Source organism: Scyliorhinus torazame, chromosome 17 (genome assembly GCF_047496885.1).
Source record: "Scyliorhinus torazame isolate Kashiwa2021f chromosome 17, sScyTor2.1, whole genome shotgun sequence".
NCBI classification, from domain to species: Eukaryota; Metazoa; Chordata; class Chondrichthyes; order Carcharhiniformes; family Scyliorhinidae; genus Scyliorhinus; species Scyliorhinus torazame.
Window position 1 is genome coordinate 48,064,237 of NC_092723.1, and position 16,549 is coordinate 48,080,785.

The following is a 16,549-nucleotide window of genomic DNA, read 5'->3' on the forward strand; positions in this document are numbered from 1 at the left end:
GATGGTGGAATTATGTGAAAAATATTCAGGAGGCAACGGAGTGGGTCTGAATTACAACTGCTCAGGGACCCAAAGAAATAAAAAGCATGGATCTGTGATCCAAAGAAGTCAGAATCGAAGTGGATTAGTCATTAGGCTCAACTTGGAGAGATGGAGAAAGGGTAATTTAGCGAGGAAGACAGTCGGTAAGGGTTTGATAATGAGGTTTGGTTAAGTAACTACCTACCTCTGTGCACAGCCTGCTATGGAACGGAACCACCAGACCCCCCAACCGGTAGCCTCTTGTGGCAAAGAGGGAGTTTGGTACTCTGGGTGTGCCTAAGCAAGTGTTTCGAATGCAAAGAAGTGTAGGAATAGGGAAAGAATATTCAAACCACCTTGTAGAAGGTGGCCAGTGATTTTTTTAAAAGCTCCAGGAAAGATCCTTTGTGTCAAAGGGGGATAAGCACATGATATTGGGATAGTCAGGGATTATCCCGAGAAAAAGTAAAGATATGTGGGCAGCACGGTAGCACAGTGATTAGCACAGTTGATTCACAGCTCCAGGGCCCCAGGTTCAATTCCCGGCTTGGGTCTGTGCAAAGTCTGCATGTTCTCCCCTTTTCTGAGTGGGTTTCCTCCGGGTGCTCCGGTTTCCTCCCACAGTCCAAAGATGTGCAGGTTAGGTGGATTGGCCATGCTAAATTGCCCTTAGTGTCCAAAAAGATTAGGTGGGGTTACTGGGTTATGAGGATTGTGTGGAGGTGTGAACTTGGGTGGGGTGCTCTTTCCAAGAGCCGGTGCAGATTTGATGGGCCGAATGGCCTCCTCTGCCCTGTAACTTCTATGATTCTATGAGTCTTGGTTCATGTGTGTAATGGGTTTTACGAAAAATCAGGAATTGGTGCTCCAGAAGAACTATAATGAAAAGAACCAAGTGTCAGAAAAAGCGAGAGAAAAACAATTTTTAAAAAAAGAAATAGAAAAAGAGAGCAAGGTTCGAGCCTCCACTCTAAGTCCAAAGGGGTATGAGAGACGGATAAAGATGATGGGGATATAAAATTGTGGACATGCTTTTGAGTTTGGAAAAGGTAAATTAACAATTTGGAAAAGAGTTTGAATCCTGCATTCTGAATGTATATTTGAAACAAAGGGCGATCTACCGGCCTCGTCGTGCCCGGCTCGGTGACGTCTCGAGGCCGTTAAATCTCATGAGAGGCCTCTTGCAAGATTTACGACGCTTGTTATGCCTCGCGAGATCTAACGAGATCACATGAGGCATCAAGATCTGGACCTCGCCCTCAATGGGTGCGATCCAGATTTGCATAGTCAAGTCAGTAGTTAGTTTCACTTGGATATTTCTATGTTGGACTTATCCAAACGCAGGATCGAACGGCTTCACCACAGAGACCCCGCCATGGCGCCGTTTACCATTGCTTTCCACAACGTGGACCAGGTGTAACAACACTTGGGCAGCGGGGGGTTCCTAGCTGTTCAGAGGCCCCCAGGTGGTTGGGCTCTGGGCAGGGTGGTAGCCGGACACTCCCGATGCCATCCGGGCATCTTGGCACTGGCACTCTATCAGTGCCACCATGGTAGTGCCACCCTGGCACTACCAAGGTGCCCAGGTGGCACTGCCAGGCTGGCATCAGCACTGCCAGCGTGCCGGCTGGCAATTAAATGGTGCCTGTGTGCCAGGTCGCCGGTGCCAGGAATCGGGCCCCAGAGTGCCTTTCTCTTATGAAGTGGGGTGTGTGGTGGTGGGGGGGGGGGAACTCGAGTGCTGTTTAATTGTTAAGCTACGGTGTTGCGGGGATCCAGAGGCTTCGGTTGGGGTCCAGAGATCAGGACGCTCAGATCTCTTCTTGAAGTGGCGAGCTGAGCTCATCAGTGCAGAAAATGAATCTTAAGTGCAGCTTTGGTGGGACGTTCCTTGCCGAGGCCCAAAAAAGAAGCAGAGGCCCCTTTAATAGCAGGGTCGTTCTCGGCACTGTAGCATTGCGAAACATCCCACTAAACATGCCCAAAATCCAACTTTGGGTTTTTTGCCATTAAATCCCGCCCAAAAGCCTGATTCGGGGAAATTATTAGCTTTTTTTCATGTAAAGTTAATAGGTATTTTGCAGATTTTAATCAACTCATTCAGAGCTACTGGCAACTGAGTTGAAAAGGCAACTTGTGTTTGAATAATTGCTGTCTGCATGTTACAGTGTGTTATAACCTGCCTACTGACGATTGGCTGGGGACTAATGACTATCCCACAATCCTATGGGAGTATGAACTTCCCCAATGAGGGGGGCGGAGAAACTCCTACTATAAATAAGCTGGCCAGTCCAGGAACCAGGAGGAAGGAGAAGGTAGCAAGGGAAGTTACTGCTACTGTTATGTATATATTGTTATAGTAAATAAACGTTATTATTTTGTATCCTTAAAACTCGTGCTGGATTCTTCGGGGCCCTTACAAAACTGGCGACGAAGGTAAAAGTGAATAGCTGTCTACACTGCTGAAGCCACCTCCCTGGATTTTTGTTGGATACAGGTTGGAAGTTGTTTTCTATTATACCATGCCTCTGTACGGACGTTTGGATGTTTTTGATGCTGCGCTGGAAAGCTGGAACCAGTACACACAACGGATGCATTACTATTTCCGGGCAAACAATATCACTGAAAACGAGCGCCAGGTGGTCATATTGCTCACCGCCTGCGGGCCGCATACGTTTGGGGTGATTAGGAGCCTTACGTACCCAGCTGCGCCGGACACCAAAACATTTGACGAACTTGTGAATATAGTGGGGCAACACTTTAACCCAACCCCGTCCACGATAGTCCAGCGTTACCGGTTTAATACCGCTGAGAGGACCCCTGGAGAATCCCTTGCCGATTTTTTTTTTTATCCAGGCTACGTGGGATTGCGGAATACTGTGACTATGGTGAGACCTTGTCAGAAATGTTACGCGACCGTTTGGTTTGCGGTATTAACAATGCGGCCACCCAGAGAAAGTTGTTAGCGGAGCCAACATTGACTTTTCAACAGGCAATACAAATAGTCTTGTCCCGAGAGAGCGCAGAGCGAGGAGTACAGGAGCTACAGGGAATGGAAGTGCATGCCTTGGGGCGCAACCCTTTCCGCCCAAAAACGTCCCCCCGCACTCCTGCGGTACCTTGGGCGAGGCAACGACCAGACCGACGCCAGTGGCCATCGGACATTCCTCCCCGAGGGGAGCCTTCTCCAGAGCCAATGGATGAGGAGCCATGTCCGTGTCAGACTTGTAGGCGCCGACCCCGTCGCGGACGGCGGTCCTGGGGACGCCAGAGGCGCCGTCGTTCCGACCGAAACTGGGACCAGCCCAGGGGCCGTAACTGGGACCAGCCCAGAGGCCGTACCTTCCATGTGGACGAACCTGCGGTGACCACTCCTGAGGACGTGGAGACAGAGGACGACTGCCTGCAGCTGCATTGTGTGGCAGCTCCCCGTGTGGTCCCCATTAAGGTGACAGTACGGGTCAATGGCCACCCGCTGGAGATGGAGTTGGATACTGGCGCAGCGGTCTCTGTGATCGCCCAGAGGACATTCGACCGCATCAAGCAGGGTATACAGACCCTTACATTAACTGACTCACAGGCCAGGTTGGCCACCTACACGGGGGAACCACTGGACATTGCAGGAACTACAATGACCCCTGTTGTCTATGGACGCCAGGAGGGGCGTTTCCCACTTATCGTAGTGCGTGGCCATGGGCCCAGCCTGTTGGGTCGGGACTGGTTGCGCCATTTGCGGTTGCAATGGCAGCGCATCCTCCAAACAGTTTCTGGAGGGTTGACTGAGGTGCTAGGATGATACCCAGAGGTATTCCAGCCTGGTTTGGGGAAAATAAAAGGGGCCGTAGCCCGTATCCAAGTTGAACCAGGAGCTACGCCGTGCTATTTCCGGGCGCGCCCAGTGCCTTACGCTTTGCTCGAGAAGGTAGAAGGGGAGCTCACTCGTTTGGAGAATTTGGGTATTATCAGGCCCGTCCGTTTCGCTGACTGGGCAGCACCAATTGTACTAGTAATGAAGCCAGATGCCACAGTTCGCTTGTGTGGCGACCATAAACTTACAGTGAATACAGTTTCCTGACTCGACCGATACCCAATGCCTCGCATAGAGGATCTCTACGCGAAACTTACAGGCGGACTCTCATTCACAAAATTAGATATGAGTCACGCCTACCTGCAGTTGGAGCTGGACCCTGCCTCCCGACCATATGTAACAATTAACACACACAGGGGCCTGTATGAATATACACGGTTGCCCTTTGGAGTGTCCTCTGCCTGTGCAATTTTTCAACGTGTTATGGAGGGCATTTTGAGAGGTTAACCACGTGTGGCTGTCTACCTAGATGACGTGTTGATTACAGGGACGTCGGAGCAAGAGCATTTGGAAAATCTGGAGGCTGTCCTTAAACGCCTTTTGGAGGCTGGAGTCCGTTTACGTCACACAAAGTGCGTATTTCAGGCAAAAGAAGTAGTCTACCTAGGTTATCGGGTGGACCGCGAGGGTCTGCACCCCGTCGCAGAGAAGGTGCGTGCAATTCAACATGCCCCCACCCCGACTGACACTTCGCATCTTCGTTCTTTTCTCGGTCTCGTAAACTATTACGGGAAGTTCCTCCCCAATCTGGCAACTACGCTGGCCCCGTTGCACCTTCTGCTAAAGAAAAATCACACCTGGGTTTGGGGTCAGCCGCAAGAAACCGCTTTCCGGCGGGTAAAGCAACAATTGTCGTCGTCTGGGTTACTAACCCACTATGATCCGGGAAAGCCTTTGCTCGTCACATGTGATGCATCCCCGTATGGTATTGGAGCTGTCCTGTCCCACAAGATGGAGAACGGGGCCGAGCGACCGATAGCTTTCGCCTCCCGCACATTGACTGCAGCGGAGAAAAAGTACGCGCAGATCGAGAAGGAGGGCCTGGCAGTGGTTTTCGCGGTGGAACGCTTCCACCAGTATGTGTACGGCCGCCATTTCACTATCGTGACTGATCATAAGCCCCTGCTGGGACTCTTCAGAGAGGATAAGCCAATACCGCCCATTGCTTCTGCACGGATCCAGCGCTGGGCTTTGTTGCTTGCTGCATATGAGTATTCTCTGGAGCACAAACCAGGTACGCAGATAGCAAATGCCGACGCACTGAGCCGATTGCCTTTATCAACCAGCCCCATGTCGACCCCCACGACCGGTGAGGTGGTCGCAACCCTAAATTTTATGGACACCTTGCCTGTCACGGCATCACAGATCCGTGAGTGGACCCAGACGGAGCCAGTCCTGTCAAAGGTTCGGCACATAGTCCTGTATGGTGGGCAGCATAGACAGCTCCCAGGCGAGTTGCGGGCATTTTCCTCCAAGCTGTCAGAGTTCAGCGTGGAAGACGGCGCCCTCTTGTGGGGGACGCGTGTGATTGTCCCGGAAAAAGGCCAGGAGCTGATATTATCAGACTTGCACAATGGGCATCCGGGCGTGACCAAGTTGAAAATGTTGGCCCGGAGTTATGTCTGGTGGCCAGGCCTCGACACCGACATTGAGAAGGTGGCCCAAAACTGCTCCATTTGCCAGGAGCATCAGAAGCTTCCGCCGGCCGCGCCCCTACATCACTGGGAATGGCCAGGGCGGCCTTGGGCACGCTTACATGCAGATTTCGCTGGCCCTTTTCAGGGATCCATGTTACTTCTACTAATTGACGCCCAGTCCAAATGGCTGGAGGTGCATAAGATGCAGGGGACAACGTCCTGCGCAACAATTGAAAAAATGCGTTTATCATTTAGCACGCATGGCCTCCCCAAGGTGCTGGTCACGGATAATGGCACTCCATTCACGAGTGAGGAGTTTGCTAGGTTTACAAAGACGAACGGCATCCGCCATATCCGCACTGCCCCTTACCACCCGGCTTCAAATGGGTTGGCAGAGCGTGCAGTGCAAACATTCAAAAGAGGCCTAAAGAAGCAGTCTTCCGGATCAATGGACTGGCTCGGTTTTTGTTTACGTACAGGACCACCCCCCATACAGTGACTGGGGTAGCTCCCGCAGAACTCCTAATGGGCCGGAGACTTCGCACCCGCCTTAGTATGGTCTTCCCGGACATTGGCGCAAAAGTACGCCGCACACAAGAACGGCAGGGACCGGGATTGTCTCGGCATCGTCCGATTCGGCAGTTTGCGCCCGGTGACCCAGTATTCGTGCGGAATTTTGCTGGTGGTGCCAAATGGGTTCCTGGTGTAATCTTTCGCCAAACGGGCCCTATATCGTACCAAGTCCAAGCCCAGGGTCGTCTCCAGCGAAAACATGTAGACCACGTCCGGTCCAGAAGATAGGGCAGCACGGTAGCATTGTGGATAGCCCAATTGCTTCACAGCTCCAGGGTCCCAGGTTCGATTCCAGGCTTGGGTCACTGTCTGTGCGGAGTCTGCACGTTCTCCCTGTGTGTGCGTGGGTTTCCTCCGGGTGCTCCGGTTTCCTCCCACAGTCCAAAGATGTGCAGGTTAGGTGGATTGGCCATGATAAATTGCCCTTAGTGTTGGGTGGGGTTACTGGGTTATGGGGATAGGGTGGAGGTGTTGACCTTGGGTAGGGTGCTCTTTCCAAGAGCCGGTGCAGACTCGATGGGCCGAATGGCCTCCTTCTGCACTGTAAATTCTATGATGAATAGTACCTCATCTTTCATCATCCCCGCAAAAGATTCCCCGCCCCCGGAGCTCAGTTCAACAGTGGCAAAGACCAGAAACAAGGGAAGGTAGTCCTCCAAATCTTCCACTGGTGCCTCACTCGAAGCCTGCGCAGGTCGTGACGGGACCGAATGGGGATAGAGACGCTGACATGACGGAGGCAGCAGACTCTGACTCCGAGATGGAGACACAGGATGAATCAGAGGGGGAATCCTCGGGTCCACAGGCCGTGGATGTACAACCGCGCCGTTCATCACGGAAGCGACGGTCTCCGTCTCGTTATACGCCGCCTGATCCAGCGCCGCGTGCAAATGGCGTCCGGCCTGCGGCCAAACGAGTTTGACGCCTTCCTTCGCCAGGGCCTACGGTGGATTCCTTGGACTTTGGGGGGGAGGGATGTTATAACCTGCCTACTGACGATTGGCTGGGGACTAATGACTATCCCACAATCCTATGGGAGTATGAACTTCCCCAATGAGGGGGGCGGAGAAACTCCTACTATAAATAAGCTGGCCAGTCCAGGAACCAGCAGGAAGGAGAAGGTAGCAAGGGAAGTTACTGCTACTGTTATGTATATATTGTTATAGTAAATAAACGTTATTATTTTGTATCCTTAAAACTCGTGCTGGATTCTTCGGGGCCCTTACAAAACAGTGTCTATGTGATTTTCCCTTGTCTGTGTGTCTAAGTCTATGTCTAACCTGCAGAGTGAACCCTCTGTGGTCTAGTTCTGTCAGTTGTTTTAAAGTTGCTTGTTCAACGTGTGTGCGTAGTTGTATTTTGAATTAGGTTAAGCCGAAGGGAAGGATAAGCTGTGACAAAATGGTCGAGGAGTTGTTACAGCAATTGCTTTGTTCTGGCGGGCAACACAAAAAGTGTTCAACTTTTTTTTTTAATTATTTTTATCAAAACATAATTTTTGCATAACCATTAACAACATCTAACAAAACAAGGTAAACGTTAACATTATATGAAGAAAAAAGAACAAAAATACACAACATCCCCCCCTCCCCCTCCCCAGATTGCTGCTGCTGCTGACGTTTTAGTGCTCTCCTAGAAAGTTGAGGAACGGCTGCCACCTCCGAGAGAACCCCGTCATGGACCCTCTCAAGGCAAACTTTATTTTCTCGAGACTGAGAAACCCAGCCATGTCACCAATCCAGGTCTCCACACTCGGGGGCTTCGAGTCCCTCCACATTAAATGGATCCATCTACGGGCTACCAGGGAGGCAAAGGCCAAGACCTTGGCCTCTTTCGCTTCCTGAACTCCCGGTTCGTCTGACACACCAAAGATCGCTATCTCTGGACTCGGCGCCACCCGCGTGTCTAGGATCTTGGACATTGCCTTAGCGAATCTCTGCCAGAATCCTTTAAGAGCCGGACATGCCCAGAACATATGGACGTGGTTCGCTGGGCTTCCCGCACACCTCGCACATCTATCCTCAACCCAAAAAAACTTGCTCATTCTCGCTGCCATCATGTGTGCCCGATGGATCACCTTAAACTGAATTAAGCTAAGACTGGCACATGATGAGGAGGAATTAACCCTGCTTAGGGCATCAGCCCACAGGCCCGCATCCAGCTCCCCGCCTAGCTCCTCCTCCCACTTGCCCTTAAGTTCCCTCACTGGGGCTTCCTCCGCCTCCTGTAGTTCTTGGTAGTTGTCCGACACTTTGTGTTAAACTTTTAAAAATAAGAATTTACTGTCTTCTTTGAGTTTAATTACATAAGACAGAAATATAAAGTACAGAATTCATGAACTAAGAAAGAATGGTCAAGAACAATGATGAGATAATGGAGGATTTTCCTCTAAAATTTGTTAAGGTGGCATAAAATTTGTTGAACTTGCTTTTCACCTGTATGGGGACATAACTTGTGTATGCTAGTGGAGACAAAAGGTTTGAACTATGACTATTGAGAATTTAGGTTTACAGCGATAGCTGTGACCTTATCAATGGTCATACAAACTTATCATTGATCTTCACAAATTTGGTTTGCAGCAGAGTAGGAGTGATGTGGTGCTGGCCCAAGAAAAGGCTGATGATGAATTCCCATTGAAGTGGGCACTCTATTCTAAATGCTTCCACTTACCCGCACAACCAGCATCCCTAAGCCAATACCTGACATACTGCATGGTTTCTTGATAGCTTGGACATAACAGCTGCAGCTTTTGCAATACGTCTCTTGATTTCAGCATCAGATTGCTGGTGATTGTGGAGTCTAGATATGAGGAGCCTAGATAAGCTACCTCTAAGATTGTCAGTGGTGGTAGACAGCAGTATGGCAACATCCTGGACATGACATATGCCTTCCTGATGTTATTTGTCAAAGCAAATTCTTTACAGGAATGCAGGAGTCTATCCATTCACCGCTGTAGATGTACTTCAGTATGGAATGCTAATGCGGCATTGCCAGGATAGATCACCTTCCTAATGAGGACTTGGTGCACCTCTGTCTTGGCTCAGGTGAGCAAGATTGAAGAGCCTTCTATTTATTTCTGGTATATAATAGTCGGCCTCCGTAGGTGACCTGAAGGCATATGACAACAGCAAAGAGAAGAATACACCTGCGAGTGTCAATCTCTGTTTGACTCCACTATGGATTTCAAAAAGGTTCCATGTTGTCCCATCATTGCTGACATTATTCATAATGTTGTCAGTGGAAAGAGGAAATCACACAGAGCAGTTGCAGTGGGCAGACAATTTGTCTTTTTATCTGACTTGTAACTATAGCGCAGTTCCTCCACTACCACAGGATCAAAACCCTGGAACACCTTTGGCAGCCGCACGTGGTCTGCAGTTGTTCAAGAGCGTGGCTCACCTCCACATTCTCAAGGGCAAGTAGAGATGGGCAACAAATGCTGGCTTTGCCAGCAATGTCCACATCCCATGAAAGAATAAACAAAACATACATTTTGTAGCCGATTTACGCACTGCTCGATAAATCGCCAGCGCAGAAACATGCCAATAATAATTTTAATGCCACTTTGAAAATAAGTGGCGATTAACCGTGTTAATGATATTAATTTTGTTGCAAGAATTGATAGCTGTGATTAAGTGGCAGTAATTAGATCAAGATGCTTTGAACAGAGAGCAGACATTCAGCAATGTATTAGCTGAAAACCAACAGGAAGATAAAACTGTAACCTTGAAGTCATACCGCTATGCTATATTAATAATGAAAAATTACTCACCCGTCATATTACATGCTATTTCAGGCAGAAGCAGCTGATGATCTGAATCATGTGGAATCTGACCCATTTACATCAGGCAGTGAAATCCACAGCACCAGTGCCAGCCAGTAAACAAAAGGCACATTTGCAGACTTTGAAAAGCATGGTTGTTTGAAAGTCATGAATTGCAGCTTCATTTCTTTTGGCTACTGGATCGCTCCCAATCATTGGGGAAGGTTTATGTAGGCCAGGGAACAAAGCAGAACAACAAAAATGTCCTATTGAGTTGTACAGGCCAGATGGGCTTTCACCCGGCTGGCTGTAAAATATAGTTTCTGATGCCAATGTGTGGCACTGTTGTCTACTAATACAGCAGAAACATTCACAAGATCATTTAGTTCCACAGCACAGTTGCCAACCTGAGGTTGGAAATATCCCTTCCTCATAACAAGGTCTTTCATGTGCAGGCAACATGGAGCAGGATTTCACACACATTTCAGGCATAGAATGGGTGCAACGTTCAGCATTTTCAGAGAATAGAATAGAATCATAGAATTATTACAGTGCCCCAGGAGTCCATTCGGATGACTGATTTTGCACCGCCCCTCCGAAAGAGCACCTTACCTAGGCTCATGCCCCCACCCTAACCCAGTAATCCCACCTAACCTCTTGGACATTAAGGGACAATTTATCATGACCAATCCACCTAACCTGCATATCTTTGGACTGTGGGAGGAAACCGGAGCACCGGGAGGAAACCCACGCAGGTACGGGGAGAAAGTGCAAACTCCACACAGACAAAGCCAGAATTGAACCCGGGTCCCTGGTGCTGTGAGGCAGCAGTGCTAACCACCATACCACCCCGTGCACCAGAGATGTCATGACATGCAGACATACAGCTAATGAACACATAGAATAGGACACGACCAATGGGCAGGCAAGACACCCAGAGGTGACACTACCACAAGGGGGCTACCCATATAAAAGGACAGGGCACACATGCTCTTTCTCTTTCCACAGGTGACACTCAGAGAGAAGGACAGGGGCAGATCAAAAGTATCACACCCACCGCATGGCTTAGAGCAGACTGGTTAGTTAGACTGAGTTACTATAGCAAGATTAGCAGGAGAGTCGAACTCAAGTAGGAGAATTGTTAACTGTTCAATAAATGTGTTAAACCGATCTCCAAGTCTGAACCTTCCTTTATCAGAGCATGCATTAAGGCAGCAGCTTATGCTACATGAAGAAGCATAACACAACAGCCCCAAGCTTAAGGTGTTGCGCCTGATGTCATGATATTCAGATGAACATCACAGCACATACATACACACCTAATGATGGACAGATCAACGGACCAATCAACACACAAAACACGACAGCCAACCACGGACAAGAGCATACACAGTACAAAGCAGGGAACATGACACTTCCTGGGCACTCGAGCAGGAGAGAGCTCAGGGCACTGACCTCATTGCCAGCCACTCAGAGGTTCACCATGTGCTGAATACCAGAGTTTACTATGTTTATAGTTCACTGAAATAAAACTGCGTTGTACCATTCGCAACCGTGTTGGTTCGTCTGTGTATCAGAGTACCCAACACTTCATGATACCAGGAGTGAATTGACACCTACCCACAAATCTGCCATCCTGCGCCATGGACACCATCAACACACCGCAGCCGCTGCAAGTCGCTGGGAACCTCGGCGTAAATTGGAAGCTATTCAAGCAGCGCTTCCAGCTCTTTCTGGAAGCCAACGAAAGAGAGAGCGCCTCCGACACCAGAAAGATCGCTGTCCTCCTCACCACCGCAGGGCAGCACGCCATCCACGTCTACAACTCCCTGGTGTTCGCGGAAGACGAGGACAAATCCAAATACAAGACGGTCCTTCTCAAGCTCGACCAACACTTCGACGTCGAGGTCAATGAAAGCTTCGAGAGATATGTCTTTCAGCAGCGCCTGCAAGGTAAGGATGAGATATTTCAGTCATTCCTTACCCATCTCCGCATCCTCGCGCAGTCCTGCGGTTACGACACCACCTCAGACACCATGATTCGGGGCCTGATCGTTTTTGGGTTCGCCTCGGGCACCCTACGCCAGCAGTTTTTAAAAATAAAAGGCCTCACCTTAACCTCCGCAATCGAAGCCTGTGTCCTGCACGAAAACGCGACTAGCTGCTATGCACAATTTCAGGCGACCGAATCGGCGCGTCGGGGGTCCTTCGCGGCCGGATCGGCGAGCCAGGTGCCCCACAAGGCCGACCGGGTCCAGGTGATCGAGTTCCTCCCGGCCCGTGGCCCGGACGACGCCGGCCATTTCACGCGCTTTTCGGGGCCTCCCGCGCTTGTGCGCGCCAAAACCCACGGCAACACTGAGGGACGTGATGCGCAGGCGCGCCCGACGCAAGACCGAACTGCGCATGCGCAGTGGTGCAACGAACGTCATGACGTCACGACGTGCAGCAACTGTGGAGCTGCGCATTTAAAGCGGCAATGTCCCGCAAGAACCCGACAATGCCTATGCTGTGGCAAGGTGGGCCACTACGCTGCTTACTGTCGAGCAGCTCAATCTGTCAATCTTCCACAATTCCGACAACCTCGCAGGGACGTGCGGTCCATTCAGCCTCCCCATTACGAATCTTGCCCAGGCGACATCCAGACCGGTGACACAGATGACCGAGACGCCTTCCGTGTTGCGGTCATTGATGGGAACCGAGTTAACACGATCAATCCGGGTGATGAATGGTGTGCCACCCTGACGGTCAACCGATCGCTGATAACTTTCCGCCTGGACACTGGCGCCTCCGCCATCCTCATAGCATGGTCAGCCTTCTACGCCATGAAGGTCAGACCACCAATTTGGCCGTCCAGGTGCAGGATGGTCAACTACAACGGGAACGTTATACCGGCTATGGGATCCTGCCAGCTCCAGGTGACACACAACACACACACGGCCACACTCTCATTCGAGATAGTCGGCTCATCGAAGGATTCCCTGCTAGGCGCACAGGCATGCAAGGCTCTCCACCTCGTGCAACGAGTCCACTCTCTCTCTCCAGACGGAACGTCTGACTTCCCGGATGCAGAGTTTAACACACAGCTCCAATCGCTCCTCGCCCACAACCAGAAGGCACTTGAGGGCATGGGAACACTGCCATACACCTATAGAATTCGGCTCAAACCAGACGCCACCCTGGTCATTCACGCACCTCGCAGGGTCCCTGCGCCACTCAAAGACCGCTTCAAGCAGCAGCTGCAGGATCTCCAGGACCAAGGGGTCCTATCCAGGGACACGGAGCCCATGCCATGGGTCAGCTCCATGGTGTGTGTCAAGAAGCCCTCCGGCGAGCTCCGGATCTGTATTGACCCAAAAGACCTCAATAACAATATTATGAGGGAACATTACCCCATACCCAAATGGGAAGAGATCACGAGTGAAATGGCCCAGGCGAAAATATTTACCAAACTGGATGTCTCTAAAGGCTTTTGGCAGATCCAACTAGATCCGTCCAGCCAAAAGCTGTGCACTTTCAGCACCCCTTTCGGCAGGTTCTGCTACAACCGAATGCCATTTGGCATCATCTCGGCATCCGAGGTCTTTCATAGGATCATGGAGCAGATGATGGAAGGCATCGAAGGGGTGCTCGTCTACGTGGACGACGTCATCATCTGGTCCACCACACCACAGGAGCACATCCAACGCGTCTTTGCATGCATAAGTGAAAACGGCCTGCGCCTCAACCGAGCCAAGTGTTCTTTCGGCCAAACCGAGCTGAGGTTCCTGGGGGACCACATTTCCCGGTCAGGGGTCCGTCTGGATGCAGACAAGGTGAGCGTCATTACAGCCATGCCGCAGCCGGCAGACAAGAAAGCAGTACTACGCTTCCTAGGCATGGTCAACTTCCTGGGGAAGTTCATTCCCAACCTTGCCTCCCACACGACAGCTCTGCGCCACCTCGTCAAAAAGTCCACGGAGTTCCAGTGGCAGCACACACACCAGCAGAAATGGGAGGAGCTCAAACTCAAGCTCACCACTGCACCGGTACTGGCGCTTTTCGACACATCTCGTGCCACTAAAATCTCGACTGATGCCAGCCAGTCCGGCATTGGGGCAGTGCTCCTGCAGCGGGATGACACAGCGTCATGGGCCCCGGTCGCCTATGCCTCGCGGGCCATGACCCCCACAGAGCAGCACTACGCGCAGATCGAAAAGGAGTGCCTGGGCTTGCTAACCTGTTTAGACAAGTTCCATGATTATGTGTATGGTCTTCCCCGGTTCACTGTTGAAACTGACCACCGCCCCCTGGTCAGCATCATAATCAAGGACCTGAACGAGATGACCCCTCGCCCCCAGCGCATCCTACTTAAACTCAGGAGGTATGACTTCCAACTGGTCTACACCCCAGGGAAGGACCCTATCATTGCGGATGCCCTATCGAGAGCAGTGAGCACGCCGCATGATTCGGAGGGGTTCGTATGTCAGGTCGAGGCGCAGGTGGCCTTCACATCGGCAAATCTGCCAGCTGACGACTCCAGTCTGGCCGCATTCGCAGAGAGACTGCGGCCGACCCCCTTCTACAACGAGTGATGCGCCACATGACGAGAGGGTGTTGATTTGATGCCTCAACAGCGGCGTCAACGCGGTCCAGAACGCACGTACAGTAAACATCATTTGCATATCATTAGCGAGCCTGATCCTGCAATCTCCAGGGCCTCCGCGATGCTCTGCCTCCGATCAGCCATGGTCCCAATGGCGCGGTTAACTTGTGCTTTTAAAAATTGTGAAACCGTGCGGCACGATGGTGCAGCGGTTAGCACTGCTGCCTATGGCGCTGAAGACTCGGATTCGATCCAGCCCTGGGTCACTGTCTGTGAGGAGTTTGCACATTCCACCCATGTCTGCACGGGCTTCACTCCCACAGGTTAGGTCGGTTGGCCACGCTAAATTGCCCTTTAATTGGAAAAACTCTAAATTTAAAAAAGAAATTGTGAAACCGACATTGTGGCTGATGAGGGAGAGAGAGGAGGTAGGACATGAAGAGGCACGACTGTGAGCTGCTGGGCTGGACATTGGCTGAGCTGGCTGGGGTGTGGTGGGGCCCTGCCAGTGCCGGGGAGCAGTGACAGGGGAACAAAGCCAAGTGGCCAGGGGACCCTCCCCATGGGACTGGGGCGGTGTCCAGGCACTGACCGCCATTGCCGTGGCCTGCAAGGCAGCCATCTTGCAGCGCACCCCAATGACCACCCACCTTGACCCCTGCTTCTGCAGAGTGACACCAGCCATACGGGTGTCCCCACCTCCCCCCCCCTCCCCCTCCACCATACCCAACCACCACCCGCTGGCGGGGCATCAAGCGGCTCACCCAGGGCAACACCCACTATAGCCCCTACGAGGGCATTGGACAGGGGCTGTGGAGGGTACCGCTGGCATGGCAGCGGCAGCCGATGGTGTCATGATATGCAAACATGCAGCTTATGAGCACATAGAATAGGACACGACCAATGAGCAGTCAGGACACTCAGGGACACTATAAAAGGGACGAGGCACATACAACCTCTTTCCACATACCAACATCTACAGAGTGAGACAGGGTGTATCCTCAGCATCACACCCCAGCACATGGCTTAGAGGAAGACTGGTTCAGTTCGACTGAGTTACTACATTTAGATTAGCAGAGAGTCGAACTCATTGAGAACTGTGCTAGTAGTTCAATAAAACACATTGAACTCACTTCAAAGTCTGGAGCACCTTTTACTCAAAACTGCATCAAGTGGCAGCTTGTGTTATTCCAAATTACATAACACAACAGATGGTATCCCTGGCATCAGGCCGGGCACTAGGGCCAGAGTCCCTACAGTGCCAGGCAATGAAAGAGCCAGGGGTGCGGAGATGGGCGATGACATTTGGGGGCAGAGCCCGCATTGCCAACCAGGCCACTATGTAGCCTATTGGACCTGGTTGGGCATGTTAATATGTCGGCCTTTCACCCCCTACAGACAATGGATATTGGAATTCAACCAGCATTGGAGGCCTTCCTGCGAGTCACCACAGCCCAGGGGGATGCTCTTTAGTGCACAGGTGCATCCATGACATCAGGGACGCCATATAGGCTTAGCCGGCTCAATACATCCATTTCAATGAGGACCGAGCCCATCAGGATGCGGGCAGCCGTGTTTGCCTTGGGTCCAGGGGGTGATCGGCAGGATGCATGTCTGCCTTCCAGCACCTGCAAATGACAGGCCGCTCTACACAAACCGAAAGGGGTTCCATTCGATGAACGTGCAGCTGATATGTGACCATAAGCTGTGCATCATGCATGTCTGTGCCCAATATCCGGGCAGTGTCCACGACGCCTTCATCGTGGCACACTCGGCGATACCTGACATGTTCGAGACGCCCCCCAGCCGTGGGGGGGGTGGGGGGGGGGGGGCGGGGGGGGGGGGGGGGGGGGGGGGCTCAGTAACAGGAGTTATCTACTGCGGTCGTGGCTGATGACTCCTATCCGGAGGTCACAGACTGATACCAAAACCCACTACAACAACGCCCATGCTGCAACCAGGAGCATGATCGAGTGGTGCTTCAACCGCCTGAAGATGCAGTTCAGGTGCCTGGACCGCTCTGGATGGGCCCTCCAGTATGATGCTGAGAACATCTCTAACATTGTGGCAGCCTGCTGCGTCCTCCACAACACAGGGCAGCA

The 16,549-nt window shown here is 51.5% G+C and overlaps 1 long non-coding RNA gene across 1 annotated transcript in view; it reads right to left on the reverse strand.

The window, feature by feature from the left end:
• LOC140393858 (uncharacterized) overlaps nucleotides 1–9,984 on the reverse strand; it is a 33,168-nt gene extending 23,184 nt beyond the window's left edge. The window contains exon 1 of the long non-coding RNA XR_011935752.1: nucleotides 9,872–9,984. This is a non-coding gene — a long non-coding RNA (uncharacterized lncRNA). The remainder of the gene's footprint in view (nucleotides 1–9,871) is intronic.
• Between the last annotated feature and the right edge of the window lie 6,565 nt (nucleotides 9,985–16,549).